The sequence below is a fragment of the Globicephala melas genome, chromosome 10 (genome assembly GCF_963455315.2).
Source record: "Globicephala melas chromosome 10, mGloMel1.2, whole genome shotgun sequence".
NCBI classification, from domain to species: domain Eukaryota; kingdom Metazoa; phylum Chordata; class Mammalia; order Artiodactyla; family Delphinidae; genus Globicephala; species Globicephala melas.
Genome location: NC_083323.1, coordinates 30,067,315 through 30,089,470, shown reverse-complemented (window position 1 = coordinate 30,089,470; position 22,156 = coordinate 30,067,315). Strand labels below are relative to the sequence as shown.

Here is a 22,156-nt window from a genome sequence, read left to right as displayed (position 1 = left end):
CAGGAAAGCCCCTATGTTTTTTTTTAAAGTGTGCATTATATCATAAAAGAATAAACACGATAAAAATTTCCTTAATAATACCTTACTTATAATACCCTTTCAAGGGACAGCTTCTTGTTCTACAATCTTCCCAGAAACCTCCTCTCCTTTATATTAATTGCCTTTTGTATCTTTTAAGTAGCCAAGCATTTATACGTACATCTGAACAACTCTCATCAGTAACATATTTAATGCTACCTCTTTGTGACTTGTGTAAATAGTTTTATTTTTTTGTAGTCATCAGAAGGGCGCTTTTTGTTTGTTTGTTTAATCTTGGTGTCTAAGAAGCAGAACTGCCAAGAAGGCGCAGGCTTTACTGTGAGTTAGCAGTCAGAAATCAAAGTAAAATGCAATGTGGAGAGAGAACGGTTGGTTGTGGGGTGTTCTATGCTAGGCACTTCCACGGTGACCTCATTTCCTCTTTAGACCCCACTCAAGAAGTAGGTGTCCACTCCTCCTCACATATGAAGAACCGGAGGCTCAGTGAAGCTCTAAGACTTACACAGGGCACACAGCTGGTAAGTGCTGCCTCTTCCAGGCCTGTTTTTTCAACTGGACTCTTCTACTTTACCCGGTCAAAAACACATCTATCTGGCAAGGTGTGTACACTGAGAGAGCAACAACATAACTGAAAATGTAAGTTTATGAATGCATGACAGCAAAATGTGTGTATGTATATGTTTTAATGCTTCTCATTTCACATCACAGCAACTTATTTTGTGTATGTTGTATGTAAGTTCCTTGTTGTCAGAGAACAAATGTTTTCATTCCTTTTTAACTTCCTACGGTTCAGTCCAGATTCTCGATGGGTGCTCTCACCTAGCGATTAAATCTTCATCTTATATACTACTCATGGCACACTGCTATTCTGGATCCAGAGATGGTTTGGTGCATTTCATTATGTAAGGACTTTGTGCAGAAGGATAATAGCTAATGAAACAACAAAGACTTCCAGACAATCAAAACAATTTGTGTGGGAGCTATAGCTATGATCTCGTGCATACCTTCATAAACTTTAGAGAATTAAAACTGGCCAATTTTGTAGCTAATTTTTAGACAAGAATGGTAGAAAATGCAAATGTTATTAATGCTACTTATATAACTACTTTCTAGAAGAATAATAGTCTCTTAAATTAGTGATATTTTCTGAAGTGTTAAAAGGTAGTAATAACAATTGAGTTCCAAATATGTTGCTGAAATTAGAACATTTTGGTAAGGTCGGTAAGCAAAGTTGTAGTAATTAAATCACCAGTGACTAATGCATCTGATAGTTCTTAGATTCCAATACATGGCTGAATCAGAATATTGAAAAGATCAATAAGAAAGTGATAATAATTAAAATACCACCAACAAAACCAAAGCTACTTGGCTTTCTCTTCATGTATTTTTACTCATTTTATTTTGCAAAACTTTATATGTATCCTAGGATTAATTAATTGATTAGTTAACTAACTGAATATCTAATCACATCCTGGGTGTTCTGCCAGATATAACTCGAAGTACAAAAATAAGAAAAGACACAGTTCCTGGCATCAAGGATGTTAAAGTCTAGTTTGTTATTTGTATTTCAACAAGGACACAAAGAACAGTAAATGAAGATGGGGAGAGGAGAAGAGGCAATGTGGTCCAAGTAGAGAATGAGTCAATCTAAAGGGGTTTTATCAGTTCATCCAGAGGCAACAAATACTGCTGGCCAGATGACAGTGAAGGTGGTTTTCATAACATTTCACTGCAAGACGTGTAATGTTTATAAAGCCATGAACCATGTAGTTCTGTTCAGGGCAGTACTGTATGCAAAGGAACTCAGCTACCAAAAGTGATTTCAGAACATCTCAAATACTGCACTTCTGTTTCTCAAATACTAGGAAGGGTACAAATAGCTCTCGGAAAATTTCCTCTTTTCTCTTTCCCACAAGTTGCCGTCACACCCCATAGCTATTCGCACTCCTAGCTTCTTTTCTGAGCCATTTCCTCTGCCCCCAGTTTGGGCTGTTTTTATTTTTCTCTTCCCGCCGTCTCTGGCTCTTCATCCTAATTGACTCTGTTACATCTTCCTCCTTTCCTACCACCTCGCAGGCACGGCTCTCTGTTCATTCTCTGACGATTCTCCATTACTAATGCCCAAAGCTTACTTTCTTTTGACATCTCTTCTCTTCTCAGAAGATAAACGAGAGGGGGAAGCAGCACAAAGCCAGAATCTTCTTTAGCAGCCTGGAAAGACTCTTAAATAAGTAGTTTTTGCGCTCTTATAGAGGTTCAAAATCTTTCCTAAAACCTACCATACCTGAGGTCCTGCACATTAGTCCTTTAATCTCTTGCCTATAGAGTTGCTCTGTCAGAGTGCTGTTGCCTGTGTATTTTCATACCTCTGTTGCTGCACCTTTCATTGCAGCTGTGATTGACTCAGGAAACAGCCTTCAACTGTAGAAATGCAGGTCAGGATCATACATATGTAGGATGTCATTCATATGGAAGATAAAAGACAAGAATTTCTATTGTAAACTTCCTCTTTCCTTAATTCATTCTAGTATTTTCCAGTATTGTAGGTCTTGGTACTTTGATTTTTCCTGGTTTCACATGGAAAAAAGTGGAATCTTTCATATTAATATTCATGGACATGTGATACAACCCATAAACTATCATTAAATAGATTATTTACCAAAATATATTATTTTCCAAAATCGATCCAATAGTTATGACTATCACAATGCATATTATAGGAATGAATTTGATAAAGTTTTCATGGGTTATGGGCTGAGGGATAAATTTTTGAGTAGTTAGAAGGCTCTACTACTGTGGTGGTGGACAGATTACTTGCATCTATATGTATATGTATTGTACACACACACAATTATTTTAATAACGACATGACATATAGAAAAATAATTGCACAAGTATTATAAAAAGTCTCATCCAAGTCCTTTCCCACTAAATTCCTCTCCAAACCAAAAATGCTAAAAGGCTGAAAACTGGTAGATGTGAGCTTTCCCCAGTTATTTACTTCCTCTCATACTTGCAGAAGTGTTAATGAACTGAGGGCTTACACAAAATCCAGCACACGGTTGTCACTCAAATTTTTACTGAATGGAAAATGAACCCCCCAAATCAGAGCACAGAAGCATACAAGGTAGGAAGGAGCTGAGTGCATCCTGTTCATTTATATACTGAGTAACTGTTCCCTGCATAATCACAGAGTGGCTGAAGATGATTCATCTGAAAGACCTATTTAAGGAAGGAAGTGAAAGTCAGAGGCTAAAAAATGACCCATAATCAGGTGCTGACAGTTGTGTGTTGAAAGGTTCTATGTAAAGCCAAACTTTCCAACCACAAAAAGGGACCTGTTTTGTTCAACATTTTGGAGTGAAGAAATTAAGGGGAAAGCTGAGCTAAGATGAAAGGTCTAGAAATAGTTTTAACTTTCATGCTTGACACAGAGAAATAAAAGAAATCTACTGAATAGATTAAACAAATAAATGTCCAATCATGCGTTTAATTTGAATTCCCATGAACATTTGTAGAATTTGTAAGAAGACTCCAAAGTTTATTTTTCATACAAGGTAGGCCATCTCATATGCCCAAAATTGAAAAGCCTTATGAAATTGTGTACAGATGACTTGACGATTCAGGGGCAGAATGTTCAGATTGTCTGTTGTTGATGTTCCCTGCAGCTCCCTTATAAGTTTACTCACTCATTCATTTATTCCTTTTTAAAAAATTCAACGGATACTTAGTACTTCATGCTGGGCATTGTGCTAGGTTTTGGGGATACAAAAAATGTGTTTCCTTCTGTTAAGGAACTTACAGTCTGGTTTGTAAGACAAGAAAAGAGACTTTAATGGTACAGTGTTATGAGTGCTGTGACAAAAAATAAGCCCAGAATGCTAATTCAGACCGGGGGATTGAAGAAGCCTTCCAGGAAGTATTAATGCATGAGATGTGCTCTGAATAAAAACGAGTTTAACCAGATGAAGGCAAGGCACTAGAGCATGGGTGCTAAATGCATAGATTCTACAGATCCCAGGCTGTCTGGGATCAAGTCGTGGTTTTGCCAGAAACTATGCGTGACTCCAGGCAAATGTCCCTCCCTTTTCTCCATGAGTGGGGATAACAATAGTATCCACCATCTACTTACCCATCCCAGGGTTGTAAGGATGAATATGTAAGTTAATACTTCCAAAGCACTCAGAACAGTGCCTGTCTCACTGAGGTATTATATGTGTGTGATGAATAAAGGGGTTGAGTGTTCTAAGTAGCAGGTAGAGCTGGTGCAGTGGCCTGAAAGGGTATGCATGCTGCATTTAGGAAAGAGTTAAGAATAGAGCGTACAGTCCATACTGAAAAGGATTGAAAGATAAGGCCAGAGAAATATGAAGGGTCTGTTAAAGAATGTGGCTATTATCCTAGACATCATGAAGAACCATGAAAATATTTTAAGCAAAGGAGTAAGATTAGATTCGTGTTTTAAACAGGTCACTGGCAATGCTGTGGAGAGTAGATTATAGGGTGGGTGGCAACTCTGGCATTTGGGAGGCAAAAAAATATTTTCCCATGTTTCCTGATAGCAAGAATCATCTGGGTTGCTTTTTAAACATACATATTTCCAGGCTCCCTTCTGGGAGATTATGACGCAGAAGGTTTGGGGCATGTCTGGTAATCTGCAGTTTTAACAAGCATAAAAACATATGCTTCCTGTCTTCAGATGATTTTTGTCTTCAGAGCGATTTTGCAAACACTGAGTTGGGGGGTAGCTGTAGGCATCTAGATAAGGACTAATGAGGACCCAAACAAAAGTGGTAGAAACGTGGTTGGAAACAAGGGGGCTGATTTCAAAAGGAAGATGTAACAGGACTTAAGCGACTGATAGGATGGAGCCAAGGATAACATTCAGATTTTTGACTTGGGTGACTAGGCAGATTGTGGAAGAATCTGGAAGAAAAGTAGGTCTGGCAGTGAGATTAATGAGATCAGACTCGGACAGGTTGAGTTTGGAGTGTCAGTGGGGAGAAAGTCCAGTCAGAGGTTGCATATACATTCCTGAAGTAAGGAAAGAGATTTAGGCTCTGGAGACATAAAATTAGAAATCATCAGTGTACAGGTAGTAACCAAAGATTGGCAAACTCTAACATTTAATTGGTGGGTAGGGGAACATAATCCTTTTTTATTTGTTCTTGCATTCATTCACTCATTCAATAATTCATTCAACAAACCACTTAAAATGCTTATTTTGTGCAAGCACCATGCTACACACTTTTTCCATAAAGGAGACTGTGAAGAAATAGCTAAGAGGCCTATACGGAAAAGAATAGTGTTATCAAAGCCAAGGGAGAAGATTGTGTTAAATGATGCCAAGATGCCGAATGAGATGATAAGGGAAATGGGTTCCCTGGATTTAGCAAGAAACAAGAAGTTCACTGGTAATTTATGAGAGAATAGATTCTGCTGAGTGATGGGTAAGGAAATTGAACTTGAGGCATGGCTTGAGGCGTGAATGGGCAGTGAGGGAGTGTAGTTAATGAAGGAAGAAGAGAAGTAGATGAGCTAGACTGCAGAAACAAGGTTTCAAAATCTTCCCCTACCTGAGTGCATGTCCTTTTGCAGTGTTTCTTTGTAGTTACTCTCATCAAGAGGTGGAGTCTGTTTCTTCACCCTTTAATCTGAGCTTAGTCATGTGACTTGCTATGACCAATAAAACATTAGCAAATGTGACGTAAACAGAAGCTTGAAAAGTCCTTGAGCATTGGGGCTTGCCTCTCTTGCTGCTCTTGGGAATCCTGTGGCTGCCACCAGGTAAATATAAACCTGGAGTAATTTGCTGGAGACCTGTGGCCAGTCATCTTCATCACCCCACTGGCAGCCAGCATCAACTGACAGCCAGCACCGGCCACCAGACATTGAGCGAGACATTGAATCAGCCCTTAGCCAATCTACGCACTGACTTTAGCCCCAGAGTGAGCATAGCCAATCCTAGCAGAATGACCCAGCAAATACCAGCTTAAATCACTGATTCACAGAGAAGTGATACTGTTTAAGCCATTTAGTTTCAGGGATAGTTTCTTACACAGCAAAAACTAATGGATAGAACAGAATATTGTCTGAGTGTCGAAGATTTCATATGTCTAAGTTAGCCCAGGGTTTGTATCTGAGCTGGACTGGAGGTCGGAAAAGCTCAGGTTGTTCTTAGTCTCTTTTCTCTTCTTAACACATTGTCCCAGCCAGAAACAATAAAAGTAGTATATAGGAGGGACTTCCCTGGTGGCACAGTGGTTAAGAATCCGCCTGCCAATGCAGGGGACACGGGTTTGATCCCTAGTCCGGGAAGATTCTACATGCTGCGAAGCAACTAAGCCCGTGCACCAAAACTACTGAGCCTGCGCTCTAGAGCCCGTGAGCCACAACTACTGAAGCCAGCATGCCTAGAGCCTGGGCTCTGCAACAAGAGAAGCCACTGAAACAAGAGAAGCCACCGCAAGAGAAGCACGCGCACCGCAATGAAGAGCAGCCCCCGCTCGCCGCAACTAGAGAAAGCCCACACACAGCAACAAAGACCCAACGCAGCCAAAAACAAATAAATAAAATAGTAGTACATAGGCGTGGAATGGCTAGGTCACGTAGTATTATTGATTGAAAAAAGGCAGACCCCCCCCAAAGTACATACTGTGTAATTCCATTTATATAAAATTCTAGAAGATACACACTCATCTATAATAACAGAAAGCAGATCAATGGTTGCCTGGGAATGAGATGAAGGAGGGAGGGATGGGTTAAAAAGGGTCACAAGGAAACCTTTAGGAATAATGGGTATATTCATTATATTGATTGTGGTGACAGATTTATGGGTGTATACTGTATACAAATGTCAAAACTCATAAAGTTGTACATTTTAAACATGTGCAGTTCAACGTACATCAATTGCACCTCAATAAAGCTGTTAAAGAGAAAAAGAGGAACAAACGAAACCTTCTAGCTGTGCTTCCTATTCATAAATGAGGTTGCAGAATAATGTCCTCCAAGGATGTTCCTGGCTTTATCTATGGACCTGGAGATGTGAGCTGTGGAACTGGGTAGGACTGTATATATTCTACCTTACATGGCAAAGGAGCTTTGCAGGTATAATCAAAGGTATGGACCGTGAAGTCAGGAGATTATCCTGGGTTAATGGCATGGGCACAATATAATCACGTGAGTCCTAAAAAGGGAAGAAACTTTCCTGATTGGGTCAGAGAGATGAGACAGAAGAGGAAGGAGAAGAGATTTGAAGAACTCAACTTGCCATTGCTGGCTTTGAAGGTGAGCGAGGGGGCCATGAGCCAAGGAATGTGGCAGCTTCTAGAATCTGGGAATGGGCCTCAGTTTACAGGAAGCAAGAAGACAAGACTTCAGTCCTTCTCCCATCACAAAGAACTAAATTCTGCAAATAACCCAAATGAGTAAGAAACAGATTCTCCCTTAAAATCTCCAGAAAGAAATGCAGCCTGCAGATACCTGGTTTGTAGTCCGGTAAGACCCATACTAGATTGCTGAACTACTAAACTATAAGACACTTAATTTGTGTTGTTTTATGCTACTATATTTGTGGTAATTTGTTACAGCAGTAATAAAAACTGAATGCACAAGGTTTTCACGGGCAGAAGGTTGAACTTATCGGCTAAAGTAGCTGTTTGAATGACCTGTATTTCCTAGCCATAAATCACAAATAATCAAGAGTTGATTGTATTTTTGCTTCCATTTGCTTCCATCTTACTAACTTTAGACTTATTCACCTTTTAAAATGCTGCTCTGGACACTAAGGTTTGCTGCCATAGGCTGGTTGTGGGAGCCTAGCTCTTCTGATCCCCTAGTCAGAACCATACCCAGATGACATTTTCCAACTATAGGTATATCTTCTCATTAAACACTGGTCTCATCAAACATCACTATTGTAAATTATGGTTTTTGTTTTTGTGTGCAGACTTTGAAAGGCAACAGACTCCAAGGGGAAATATTATAGACTTTTCCAGACACCTACCTATTCTCTCTTCAGGGTTTAAAACCTGAAAACAGATTGCCTGGGTTTAAATACTGGCTCCACTCTACACCTTACGACTTGCTTAGCAGTTGGAGACAGCAGTGGTACACTGAAAGCGAGGCTGAAATGAGCCTATTCATGTAAAACACTTTTAACAATGCCTGGTATGTATAAGCACTCAGGGAGTGTTGGGTTGCTAATTATGATGATGATGATGATGATGATGACGACGATGCTTTTGCTGCTGATAGGAAAATTTCTATCTCAATAGTGAATTCGTATATCCCAATTTCATATGTCCTAGCAGAAGAGATCTCCATTTGCCTTTCTTGTGTGCTTGTCCTGCTAAGATGCACATCATTTCCTCTGTCTTTCTTGTCCTAAAATTTCCTGTTTCTTGTTTCTACTGAAGTAGAAGCAGGAAGAGAAAATCACATAGTGACATTTGCTGAGCATAGCAGAATTCTGTCCAATGACTTTTTTTTTCCCAATTAGAAGGGTGTGTTGCGAGGACAGAGGATTATTTACACTTTCCTTGTCTTTTCAGCCTTTTCCAAATGGCTTTGATGTCCATATTGAGACTTTCCTCATCAGCACATGATAACGAGCCAAAAGATTCCTGAAATTCTGTTGTCTCTAAAAACAAAACAGAACATTCTGACCAAACCATTTACAATTTTATTACACATCAGCTTTCCTGTGTGATATTTATTTGAGGAAAGGCCCTCTCTGACGTGAGGGGCTTGGTTTTAGATAATTAAATCAGACAGATTAAAATGACGATCTGAGTCAGGAGAAGAAAAAGATACACTATGTGATGGAAGTTATTTTTAATGAACTTGAGTACACAGAGGAGAAAACATATGGATGATATTGCTAATTTAGTACCGTGTGTGCTTCAGGCTTTATGTGCAGTTTTCTAGATGGGCAGCCAACTTTTTGGTCTTCATTTTTTAATGGAGTGCTGCAAGAGATACTCCCTGACGTACGGAACAGTCAACTGAAAATCAAGTAGCAGGGTTAACGTAGGCAGTTGTTTTCACTGTGGTTACAAGATGACAGAGGCTTCCAAATTTGCACACATACATTGAAGTGGAAATGGGTGTCAAATCTAAGAGCTCTGTGTGGGCAGCCTGGACTGTGGGTATTTCAATTTGAAAATTTTGTTAGTTGCCATAGTAATTGTCACAATCATGTGGTTTCTGTGGTCTTTGTGCTACTGAACACCTATTAGAAGCACCCAGCAAGCAGAAGTATTTTATTTATTTTTTCTCTTGTGCATACTTATAGAGAAAAATAATGTGTAGTCAGAATTTAAGTTGAATTAAAAATAAAAAAAAGATCACTTGCATATCTTTATGTAAAACATGTTCATTTCCCAATTATTCTTTTAATTAGTTTTTTCTTCAACAGAGAAATTATCAGGAAGTGATTTTTTTTTTTTTTTTCCAAAACAAGGAGTCCCAGAAACCAAGGTTACAAAGCTTCATAAAAAGAACAGGAAACTCCTCTCTTGTTATGAATGTGTTGTGTCAGCATGATGCTGCTCAAATTCAGACTGAAATTTAAGCTGAATTGAAAGTGACTGTGTATGTTACTAATCCCTTTGCAAATGGTGCCCACCATGGCCACGGATTACTTAGTCCCTGGATGCTATTCTCAAAGCTAGGTTTTGCAGGTGGTTTTTGAAACAATGACAGGCATTATTTGACTAAACAAAATATTTATATTGCAATAGTTATAAAAACTTGAATGTTTATGGCTACTCACAGCCCTCCTCATCTTTGCCATAGAATTATTATTTTTTTTACTATTTGAATATTGTTTTTGAAGTTAATTTAAGATACAGATATAATAATGACAAAAATAGGAATGTCTTCTTTGGGTTATTTTATTTTTTTATTTTTTATTTTTTTCTTCCAGTTTTGAGATATAACTGACATAGAGCACTCTATAAGTTTAAGGTGTACAGAATAATGATTTGACTGACATACAGCATGAAATATAATCACAATAAGTTTAGTGAACATCCATTATCACATATATCACATCCATCATCAAAATTAAAGAAATAGAAAATCTTTTTCCTTGCGATGAGAACGCTTAGGATTTACTCTCTTAACAACTTTCATATATGAAGTACAGCAGTGCTAATTACATTTATCATGTTATGCATTACATCCTAGTACTTATTTACCTTATACCTGGAAGTTTGTACCTTTTGACTGCCTTCATCCACTTCCTTCTCGTTCCACCCCCTGCCTCTGGTAACTACAAATCTGATCTCTTTTTCTACGAATTTATTTGTTTTTGAAGCATAATTGACCTACAACACTATCTTTGTATGATACAGATGGAAACTAGATTTATCCTGGTGATCATTTTGAAACACACAGAAATATCAAATCACTATGTTGTGATTTGACCATATTTTCTTATTTTAATCAGAAGGGGATAGGGCTGGTGCCAATCTTTGGTTGAGCTATAGGATGTGGGAACTGAAGTTTCTCCGTTGGCTTGCAGACCTCATGAGAGGAGAAGGTGGCACCAGTGGCTCGTCTGGAGCCAGGATGGCTGTGCATGCTTGGATGGGGCAGTAGGAATTGACCACCTCTTACTATTTCCAATGAAATTCCCTGAACAAATTTGGGGTGAGTGTCAAATGTCATTTCTTACATTTAATACACTAGATATATACACTGATTAATTAAAAATTGGTAGCATGTCACAACACAGGAATGTTTGTACAGCTATGGATTTCACTGCCTTTGAAGTTTATTATCAGTAGATGTGTTCTAAGTGAGCTTTATGTATTAGTAAAGATACTTTGATCATAAGGATTCTGCCAACCAGAAAAAATGACAAGGAAACTACACACTCAGCAAACTACTGGGGATGAAACCATTTGCAGTTGAAAAGTTATCAATTTTATAGCCTGGCTCTTCTATGTCCTTTCCTGCTGGAAATATTTAGGATTATGGAAATGCTAAACTTTTATTAAAAAGTAAATAGTGTACAGTGAGATGAAGACTCAACTAATGCCTTCAAAATTTTATTAGATATGATAAATAATGCAAAAAATTAAAAAATGAATTAAATTTAAAAATAAAATTAGAATTACATTTTTAAAAATTAAGAAAAACACAAGACAGTATTACCTTCATGACAAATTGTTCTTTCTTTTTTATTTAAATCTTTTAAATTTAATTTTGAATAAAGCATTCTTGTTGTTCAAAAAAACATAAGAAGTTATACAGTGAAAAGCGTCTTTTATATCCATGTCGTTCATTTTTTAGTTTGCCCCTAGGTCCAACCCTCTGGATAACAGCTATTATTTTTTTTTATTTTTTATTATTTTGTGTCCCTCATGACTTTTAAAGAGGAATCTTTTTAAAAAATAATTTAATTTAATTTATTTATTTTTGGCTGCGTTGGGTCTTCATTGCTGTGCAAGGGCTTTCTCTAGTTGCAGTGAGCGGGGGCTACTCTTTGTTGTGGTGTGCGGGCTTCTCACTGGAGTGGCTTCTCTTGTTGCGGAGCATGGGCTCTAGGCGCGGGGGCTTCAGTAGTTGTGGCACGTGGGCTCAGTAGTTGTGGCTCGTGGGCTTAGTTGCTCCGCGTCATGTGGGATCTTCCTGGACCAGGGCTCAAACCTATGTCCCCTGCATTGGCAGGCAGATTCTTAACCACTGCGCCACCAGGGAAGCCCATAACAGCTATTATCAATCTTGGAGTATTCATTTAGAATTCCTTTATGCATATACAAGAAAATATAGCTACATTATTTTTCTCCTTTTTACCCAAAAGATGACATACTACACACTCTATTCTCTTTTCACTTAACAAACACTATTCTACTTTTGCTTAATCACACTATTTTCACTTAATATACCTTGGATACCACTTGATATCAGTGCAGGGAGAGTTTCTGCTTTCAGTTTTTAACAACTACCTGTAATTCCATTATATGGACATACTACTAACTATTTAGCTAGTTACATATTGATGGACATTAGTATATTTTCAAATTTTTTTGTTGCAATGACTAATCTTGTACTAATGTACAGGCAGCATTCCACACATCACTAGTGGATATCTGGGTTTTCCTAGCAGTGGAATTGCTAGGGTGAAGGGTATATACATTTGTAAGATGTATAGATATTAGCATACGGCCAACTTATACTCCCATCAGCAATGCATGAGAAAATGCTATTTTTCCCTCAGAGTCCTATCAACCGAATGTGTTTGCTAACTTTGGATTTTTGCCAACTGAGAGGTAGAAAGTGATATCCTGTGTGGTTTCTGTTTATATTTCTTTTTTTATAAGGGAGGTTGATTATCTTGTCATTTATTTAAGAGCAAATTTCATTTCCTTTTTCTGTATTTGAAAATGGTAATGGTCTTACCAATTTATATCAGTATATTAGAGAATCTAGCCCTGTGTGGTGAGTTCTAAATATTTCTCACAGTTTGTCTTTTTTAAAACTTTGTTCATGACTTTCTTTCTGCAATTAAAAAAAAAATTCTCCTGTGTCCAAATTTACCAAAAAAATAATTTATGACTTGGGGATTCTGAGTCATAAAAGTTTAGACAGACCTTCCTAACTCCAAATTTATAAAGTAATCATTCCAGCTTTCCTTCTTACTGTTTTATGGTTGTATTTAAAAAAATTTAAATCTTTGGTACCTTTGGAATTTATTTTGGCATATGAAGTAAGATATGGATATTACTTTACTTATCCCTAAAGTATTTATCGACCAGTCCCTTTTCTTCCTAATGACTTGAGATGGCATCTTTTTTATACACTCAATTCCTGTATGCATCTGATACACTTACTTCTGGAATTTCTATTTTGCTAATGGACCACTATGCTACTCTTAATTATTTAAGTTTTAAAATTGTTTTAATGTCTTTTAGGGCCGGTCCCCTTCTATGTTTATTTTTCTTACTAAATTTAGCATCTGGTGATATAGCTTAGAACTATTGGGCTTTCACTGAGATCATGTTAAATTTACAAGTTAATTTAGAGAGAATTGACACATATATGATGTTTAGCCTTCCTACCCAATAACATGGACTTTCCATTTGTAGAAAGGCTATTTTGTGGCCATCAGTATTATTTTAAATTTTATTTTTAACAGGTCTCACATTTTTCTTGACATTAAGTTTATGTACTTTATCTTTTCTGTTGCTGTTATATATGAACTCTTTTCTCCTATTAAATCTTCTAACTGGTTGTTTGAATATATAAAAACAACTCAGTTTTGCACATTGATTTTGTACTTCATTATTAGTGAATTCTCTTATTGTTTGTAGTAGTTTTTAATAAAACCTCTTGAATCTTCTAATTATACTACCATGTTATCTATAATTAGTGGTATTTTTACTCATCTCTTCCAATTTTTATATATATAATCTTTTTCTATTGGGTAATGGTACTAATAACTCCAACACAATGTTGCATAGTAGTAGTGTTAGTGGATACTAGCCAACACAATGAAGACACTTCCATAAAAGTCAGAAGCATTATGATGGCTTTGTTTCGAATTAGATACATTTTATTGCAACAAGATAGCCTCCTATTTTTATTTCAATGTTTTCTTGGTTGTTTTATTTGTTTGTTGTATCAGGAAAGGTGGATGAATTTTGTCCAACACTTTTTCAGCATCTATGGAGAGATCCTACACTTTTTTTCTTTAGATTTGTCAATATGAACTGCATTAATAGAGTTTCTAGTAGTGGACCATTATGATCTCAGTTGGTAACAATGTTTTTTTGTTTGTTTGTTTTTTTAAATGAGCTCCTGGATTCTTTTTGCTAATATATTATTTAGAATATCTGCACCATTATTAATAGTGTGATTAATAGTCTCTAGGTAGTGTGATCAAAGAATGTTACTTTTATGGTTCTATTTTTTTAGATTTTGTAAAGTTTTCTATTGGTCATTTTTGGGAAAAGAAGTGTATTCTCTAATTTCAGGTTATGGTGTTTATACTATATGAATCATTTGCATTATATCAATTATGATATTTAGGTCATTGTATCCTTACTTATTTTTTCCTACCTGATTAATCATGCACTGGAGAGATGAATTGGAGTCTCCCAAGATTAGCATGTTTGTGTTTATTTCTCTTTATGTCTCCTGTAGTTTCTGCCCAATGAATGCTGCTATTTGTTGCATAGATAGACTTAACTGTAATATCTTTACTGGGAATTGAACCCTTTGACATTATTAAGTTGTCTTCTTTGCTTTATTTAAATCTGCTTGTTCTGACTTCTACCTTGCTTGAGATGAAGATTATGACTTCTTTATATTATTCATTTTTGTTTGGTAGACCTTTGATTTCTCTTCTATTTTAAGATGATCTTAGGTTTTTGCCTTGTATTTGGCATGGAGTAGGGTTTTACTTTGTGATTTAATCTGTAAAAATTTTCTTTTATATACATGAATCAAGACAATTTACATTTATTGATTTGACAGAGGTGTTGGGTCTTAGTTTTGTTATTATTTTATATCATGTTTTTATTTTATAACTTTTTAAAAAGTCTATTACTACATGGTGTGTTTTCTTTGTCTGCTGATTGTTTTCAGTGTGAAATTTTGCTGAGATTTAAGGAGGTTTTTATTTTATTTTATTTTAATATTATCATAATTATATCTTTATGTAATGTCACTGGTCGTAATCTTCAAACAGAATCTATTAGTTTCCTTTTATGATGATAAAAGTAGTTTGTTTACTCTTATTTCCTCATTTCTGTCTCTCTTTCACTCTCCAATTGTAGTCAATTATCTTTCTTAATGTTCTATTTTATAGAGTTATATATGCTTATAAGTCAGTTTTAAATTATAGCACTTGACTCTTGGCTACTGCAGATGGAATTACTTACTATTCTACTCCATTCTTTCCCTTTTCCCTCCCATTTAAAAAAAATTGAGTTCTTATTCTATTGTCAGGCATATACAGTTTGCACTATGTTCCTTCACCATAAACTGTGGTTTGTGTTAGTCTTAATTGCAGAGTTAAATACATTCAATGGTCGCTACAAGTCCTTTTGCTGTAGTTCTCCAGTTATGTCTTGGTTGACTGAAGCTTTTCCTCTAGTAGTTTCCCTGAGAAGTGTCCATGAGAACAATATTCCATGAATTTGTGCATATTTAAAACATCTGTAATTTTTATTCTTGAGGGTCAGTTTGGCTGGATATAAAATTTTTGATTCACCCTTTCTCTGTGGAGTATTTTGCAGGCATTGCTCCATTGTTTCTAACATTGGTAATTCATATGAAGAAATTTGATTCCAATATAATTTCCTTTCTTTATAAATAACTTGATATTTTTGCCTGGATGTCTGATTCTCTCATTTCAAGCATTCAATAATTTTATTACTATAAGACTAGTTATTGACCATTGTGGGTCAATTTTTTCTGTCATGGCACGGTGTGCTTTTGTAATATAGAGATCCAAATCCACATTTAAAGAAAATTTTCTTAAATTGTAACTTTAAATATTTGTTTTGTTAAAAATTTTAATTTTTCTTCTTGGGTATGCCCTCTATGCAAATGTTGGATCTTCTTTGGAAGTTCTTTTTCTACTGTTTTCTCTCTACTACTTTTCAGTTCTTTAGTTTCATTAATTTTGTTTGCTTTCTTACCTCTGTGTCCCTTACTATGTTTTTTGCTATGTCTGTTCTTTTTGATTATTCTAATTTTATATTAATTTCTAAATTTAAAAATTCTATTTTCCTGACTGGAACGGCATGAGTGAGGCTGGTAGGGAAAAAGTCAGACATTTAGTGGTACCAGGGAACAGAGTGGTAGAAGATAAATTTGAAGAATCAGGCAGCAGCCAGATCACGTAAGCCTTCAGCTATGGCAAGGAGTTTAGACTTTATTGCAAGTGCGATGGGAAACTATTGGAGGATTTTAAGCACAAGAGTGACATAATCTGATGTGTGTATTAATAGGATCACTTTGATTTCTGTGAGGAGAATAGATTGTAAGGAGGTGAGAGTAGAAGAAAGGAGACTAATTATGAGGCTACTAGAATAATCCCAGTGGCTTGGCTAGGGTAGTGTTGGTAGACCTGGTGAGAATTTGTCAAATAGCAATTTCTCTCTTCTTTTTTACATTATGTAGTTATTGCAGTAAATTAACTTATGCATATTTAAACATGCATGTATATTTACAAGAAGCTCTTTAGCTGAAATGTATGTGGCCTGTTTAGGTAGCATTTATTCATTTAGCAAACAAACATTTACTGATGACTTAGTGCCAGCACAGTTTTAGGAACTAGCAAGGCTGTGATGAAGAAAACCAGATGCAGTCCCTGACCTCAAGGAACCTGTAGTTTTGCAGGTGAACATAATAATAAAAATTATAGAAATAACTAATATTAAGCGAGCAAGTGCATGTTCTAGGTAACGTTCAGAGCTTTTCTCACATCTCATTTATTCTTCACAACTCTGTGAGATTGGTATTATTATTACCCTTATCTTATAGGTGAAGTTACTAAGGTTAAGAGTGGTTAAGTATGTTGCCTAAGTTCTCACAGCCAGTAAATGGTGGTGCCAATTTTAGCCTAGGTTAAATCAGTGAGCAAATAAATAAGAAATATGAAGAAACATGGTAGGGAAAACCTGGTAAACATGGAAAGCCTCTCTGAAGAGGTGTGTTTGAGCAGGTGAATGTGCAGGAAGCTCACACACAAGAGCCAGAATAAGAGCATTCCTAGGCAGAGTGAATAACAAGTATGAAGGTTTGAGACCAGAAAGAGCTTGATATGTGAGGAACAGAAATGAAGTCTGGATGGTTGCAGCATGGGTAAGAGAGAAGAAAATGGTACATGATGAGACTGGAGATCCAGCTATGGATTGTAAGGGCATAGCAAAATGGGAAACACCAGTTAAGAGGTTATTGCAAGAATCCATTTGGGGATCGTGGCCTAGATTAGATAGTGACAGTGGAAGTGGACAGAAGTGGATGGATCTGAGATATATTCTGGAGGTTGAATTAATAGTCCTGCTAATTAATTTAATAAAGGAAATAATAGAAAAGATAATTCTTAGTGTAAATGTCTAAGAATATCTGAACATAAATCTACTGTATGAATTGAGTCAAAATAATTCAGCCTTAAACATTTGAAATAGTATGGTAGGAATGAAGATGGAGTCAGGTGGAGGTTAATGAAGGAACAAACATTTATTAATTAAATAGGGGATAGACATTTCACATATGGAATCTCTTTTTTGTGTATGATATTCATTTATTCAACAAATATTTGAGTGCTGGGCAATGTCTTAGGTATTGAAGGTTATAGCAATGTGGGGGGACCCCATAAACCTCAGATTATTTGCTCTCCCAAAGTGTACAAACTGGGGGGAACTTCATTCTCTATTACGTGTATTATGTAGAAATTATTCTTCCTCATTTTTTAGATGAGGACCCATGGCTTTGAGCACATAAGTGATTCATCCAATGACATTTGAAGTGCTTTAATGTCGTAGCGTCTAGATTTGACTTTGATCTTTATTTTTTTTTACTTAAAAAAATATTTATTTATTTATTTTTGGCTGCGTTGGGTCTTTGTTGCTGCATGCGGGCTTTCTCTAGTTGGGGTGAGCGGGGGCTACTCTTTGTTGCGGTGCATGGGCTTCTCATTGCGGTGGCTTCTCTTGTTGCGGAGCACCGGCTCTAGGCACGCTGGCTTCAGTAGTTGTGGCTCACAGGCTCTAGAGTGCAGGCTTAGTTGCTCCGTGGCATGTGGGATCTTCCTGGACCAGGGCTTGAACCCGTGTCCCCTGCACTGGCAGGAGGATTCTTAACCACTGCGCCACCAGGGAAACCTGACTTTGATCTTTATGATTCTAATGTCCATATATATTCCTTTACCGCATGTTGAAAATGCAGTATCCAGATACGGACCTAGATAACTATCCATGTAAATCAATGCAGGGAATTCCCTGGCCGTCCAGTGGTTAGGACTTGGCGCTTTTACTGCCGGGGCCCGGGGTCGATCCCTGGTCGGGAACTAAGATCCCGCAAACAGTGTGGCATGGCCACAAAACAAACAAACAAACAAACAAAAAAATAAATGCAGATAATCTAGGAAATTGAAGCTTTTCTATAGAGTGTGTTTGTATTTTTCTTTGTTCATTCCTGTTTAATTTAAATTGATGTTTAAATTTGGCATTTGCAATTACAAGATGCTGATAACAACCCTCTCAATTAGGACTGAAGAAGTGTGTCTAACACTCTGGAAAACACATCTCCCAACCCCCAAAGTGCCTGAGTTTATGTAAAACAGAGTGAGTTTTTTCACTGTCAGGTTTCCTGCCTCTCACTTCACTCCCACAGCTGTGTGCTTGAATATTCAGAAGCAAGGCTGGAGGTAGGAGTCAATAATTGTGGGCGGGTTACTGTATCTGAGCTGCTCACCTTGCAGTAGAGGCAAAACACAATGTAAGTAAAAAGAGAAATTTCTGAAATGTTTGAGTTACTATTCTGAAACTTTGAATTTAAAATATATTTATAATGAATTAAATTTTAAGGGCCCCTAAATAGTATATAAAGTACCAGAAGTAGTCTCTGCAGATAAACATCATCAATGTATAAGTAGGAAAGCTTCTTTAGCTTCTATCTCCCTCGGTTTTCTAACAGCTCCGTGGATCCTTTTCTGCCTAATGTGAATGCCCACGTGCTTTTCTTTTTGACTTCCCTAGTGAGCCTCTGGTGTTAAGGGCTGCATTTTGACTTGCCACTCCTGAAAAAAACAAAAGTGCTCCTTCTTTGCTGACGTGAAACCTTCACTGCCATCTGCCCATGCTCATTCTGGCAGCTTCTCATGACCCTTCAACTCCCAGGAAATCCTGAGAGAAATGAAAGGGACAGGCCCGCCCCCGCAGTAGAGTGAATTCCCGGCTGAGTCACACCTGCGGGACGAACGCTGACACGTACATTGACAGGCCTACTTCGTACCCAAGCGCTGCTGGGACTCAGCACACGGCTGCTTGGAAGCCTGGCACATCCCCACACTGTGGTGGAATGTTGCCTCCCCAACTTGTTCTTCTAGTTGGAGTGGAAACCTCCCTCCATCCAATCAACTTTTCTGGATTAACTGGGGTATGTGGAAGGGGTGGAAGAGAATCCTTTTGTCCCCCCGGATTCTGAGAGAACCGTTACAGGAACCTGGCCCTGCGGTCTGCTAACTGCTGCCACCCACACCAGTCTTAACGGCCACACTCTGAGGGGCCTAGTCCCGAAGCAGCTCTTTGGACTGCTTGTGTGGTCATAGCAGCCCCCAAGACCAGACAGCCTGCCAAACCCCGGGAAACTTGGAGTTTAGGTCAACTTAATGCTTTCCCATTAGGCGCTGGGAAGAAAGAAGGTGTAGAGTGACATGAATGCATGAAAACCAGTGTAACTCTGCCTCAAACATACTGTTTTTGCCAGATCGGTTTCCTGACCAACTGCTTTTTTTTTGTTTTTAACTTTTCCTTTTTTTAAAAATAAATTTATTAATTTTATTTATTTATTTTTGGCTGCACTGGGTCTTTGTTGCTGTGTGTGGGCTTTCTCTAGTTGTGGGGAGCGGGGGCCACTCTTCGTTGCAGTGCGCGGGCTTCTCACTGCGGAGGCTTCTCTTGCTGCGGAGCATGGGTTCTAGGCACGCGGGCTCAGTAGTTGTGGCTCGTGGGCTCTAGAGTGCAGGCTCAGTAGCTGTGGCGCACAGGTTTAGTCACTCCGCGGCATGTGGGATCTTCCCGGACCAGGGCTCGAACCCGTGTCCCCTGCATTGGCAGGTGGATTCTTAACCACTGTGCCACCAGGGAAGCCCCACAACTGCTTTTTATGAAGATATTTTTTTGGTATTAAATCTTAGTTTTATCTCTATGACAAAATAGGGTATAAACAATAAGTAAATAAAAGAAAGCTCCCAACTGGAGAAAGTCCACAAATTATGTTGTTTACTTAACCAATAACATCAATATCACTTGACTTTCACATATGTTTTACAGGTATAGGATGTTGTAAAATAACCAAGCACCTGTTATCAAGTTGGACATGGGCAGTTAGAGGATGAGGGGTTTGGATGTGGTCTTTAGATGTCAGACAGACCTGTGTGTTTAACACCTGTTCTGCCTCTTACCCTGTGATCTTGGACAAGTTACCCTATTTCTCTAGGCCTCAATTTCCTAATCTAAAGAACGGAGATAATTATTATGTAGCACTTGTCACATTGGATTGTTGAGAGGACTGAGATCATACAAATAAAATGCTTAGCATAGTGCCAGCCACATAAAAGGCTGAGTGTCAGCAGTGATGTTGCTAATGAAGCTGATAGCACCACCTGTAATGGGTAATTTTATGTGTCCACTTGACTAGGCTAAGGAATGCCCAGATAGCTGGTAAAACATTACTACTGGTGTATCTGTGAGGGTGTTTTCGGAAGAGATTAGCAGTTGAATTGGTAGGCTGAGTAAAGAAGATTGCTCTCACCAATGTGGGTTGGTATCAGCCAATCTATTGAAGGCCTGAGTAGAACAAAAAGGTGAAGGAAGGGAGGATCTGTTCTCTGCTTGAGCTGGGACATCAATTTTCTCCTGCCCTCAGACATCTGCACTCCTGGTTCTTGGACCTTTGAACTTAGACCAAATTACACCACAGGTTTTTCTGGGTCTCTAGCTTGCAGATGGCAGACTGTGCGGCTTCTAAGGCTCCACAACTGCATGAGCCAACTTATATGTGTATGTACACATCTGTCTATCTATCTATCTATCTATCTATCTATCTATCTATCTATCTATCTAACTGTCTATCTCTCCTGTTGGTTCTGTTTCTCTGGAGAACCCTAATACACCACCACTACGCTGAGTTTTTCCCTTCTTATGTAGATTGATAACCATTGAGAGAGCATAGACTATTCAATGATTGGGAATACGAGATTCTGGTCATTAGACAAATTAAAAAAAAACACAACTAGATCAATGAATATATAAAGTCCTTCATAGATACATTTATAATGCAGCAAATGGATTTTACCAAGGTTTTGATTAGTGTGCAGGTATTTATTAGTGAAATACTCAAAGGTATGAAAATTACTTTCTTTTGTCAGGATCAACTTAAGTTCAATAAACTAAGTGTGTGTGTGTGTGTGGGTGTGTGTATTTGCTTTACTCATATTGTGAATATGTTTTCTTGAAGCTGATTTGAACGAATGACTCTAAAGAAGAGATATGCTGCAAGTAAGGATGTAGTTTTCAGACATGGGTAAAATAGGGTAAGGATATCACATTATTGCGATTTTTAGGATGATTTTAATGTCAACAACAAGGAGTGCTCTCTCAGTATTGCCAAAATAAACACTGTTTGGAATTCAAGAGGGATTTATGGAATAATAATTAATTTCTATATTGATCAGGGGAAAATCTACTTAGTGCTTGAAAACTTAAGGTCATGGTAATTTATTGCATCTTGTGACATCAAATCAACTATTTTTTAAATTGAGGTACTGTTGATGTACAATATTACATAAGTTTTGGGTGTAGAGCATAGTGATCCACAATTTTTAAAGGTTATAATGTATTTATAGTTATTATAGACTATTGTCTATATTCCGTGTGTTGTATAATGTATCCTTGTAACTTATTATTTTATTTTATTACTTTTTTTTTGTGGTACGCAGTCCTCTCACTGTTGTGGCCTCTCCCGTTGCAGAGCACGGGCTCCGGACGTGCGGGCCCAGCGGCCATGGCTCACGGGCCAACCGCTCCGCGGCATGTGGGATCTTCCCGGCCCGGGGCACGAACCCGTGTCCCCTGCATTGGCAGGTGGACTCTCAACCTCTGCGCCACCAGGGAAGCCCTAACTTATTATTTTATACATAGTGGTTTGTAGCTCTTAATCTTCTAGCCTTATCTTGCCCCTCCCTCCTTCCCTCTCCCCACTGGTAATCACTAGTTCTCTATATCTGTGAGTCTGCTTCTTTTTTGCTATATTCACTAGTTGGTTGTATTTTTTTAGATTCCACGTTAGACGATATCATACAGTATTTGTCTTTCTTTGTCTGACTTATTTCACTCAGCATAATACCCTCCAAGTCCATCCATGTTGTCGC

At 37.7% G+C, this 22,156-nt stretch overlaps 1 long non-coding RNA gene across 2 annotated transcripts in view; it reads left to right on the top strand.

Moving 5' to 3' along the window:
• Positions 1-527: 527 nt before the first annotated feature.
• Positions 528-22,156, top strand: part of LOC132598004 (uncharacterized) — a 70,976-nt gene continuing 49,347 nt past the window's right edge. For both annotated transcript variants that reach the window (XR_009565604.2, XR_009565606.1), the window contains exons 1-2: positions 528-675; positions 10,568-10,695. This is a non-coding gene — a long non-coding RNA (uncharacterized lncRNA). The remainder of the gene's footprint in view (positions 676-10,567; positions 10,696-22,156) is intronic.